Genomic DNA, 665 nt, shown 5'->3' with positions numbered 1-665 from the left:
TTGTCACCACATCAATATAATTAAACTAAATTCAAGCATAAATTCGACATTCATGTACTTCTTGTTCTTTTGAATTAAAACATTTTTCATTTAAGATAGGTGAAGGATTAATGGAATTTATTCATAGCTTTAAGACATGGTTACTACATACTAATGATCATGAAGTAGAGACACAAAACATAGATAAACACAACATTCAAAAACCGAAAACAGAAAGAAATAAAGAGCAAGGAATGAATCCACCTTTAGTGGCGTCTTCTTCTTGAAGGACCAACAATGTCCTTAAGCTCTTCTATGTCCCTTCCTTGCCTTTGTTGCTCCTCCCTCATTGCTCTTTGATCTTCTCTTATTTCATGGAGAATGATGGAGTGCTCATGATGTTCCACCCTTAATTGTTCCACATTGTAGCTCAAGTCTTCTAAGGAAGTGTTGAGTTGTTCCCAATAGTTGTTGGGAGGAAAGTGCATCCCTTGAGGTATCTCAGGGATTTCTTGATGATGAGCTTCCTCATGCACCTCTTGAGAACCGTGAAGGGTCTCTCTTGCTTGCTCCATCCTCTTCTTGGTGATGGGCTTATCCTCTTCAATGGAGGTGTCTCCTTCTATGATAACTCCAGCTGAGTAACATAGATGGCAAATAAGGTGAGAAAAAGCTAGCCGTGCCAT

The sequence above is a fragment of the Arachis duranensis genome, chromosome 3 (assembly GCF_000817695.3).
Source record: "Arachis duranensis cultivar V14167 chromosome 3, aradu.V14167.gnm2.J7QH, whole genome shotgun sequence".
NCBI classification, from domain to species: Eukaryota; Viridiplantae; Streptophyta; class Magnoliopsida; order Fabales; family Fabaceae; genus Arachis; species Arachis duranensis.
Note: the sequence above shows the minus strand (reverse complement) of the source record.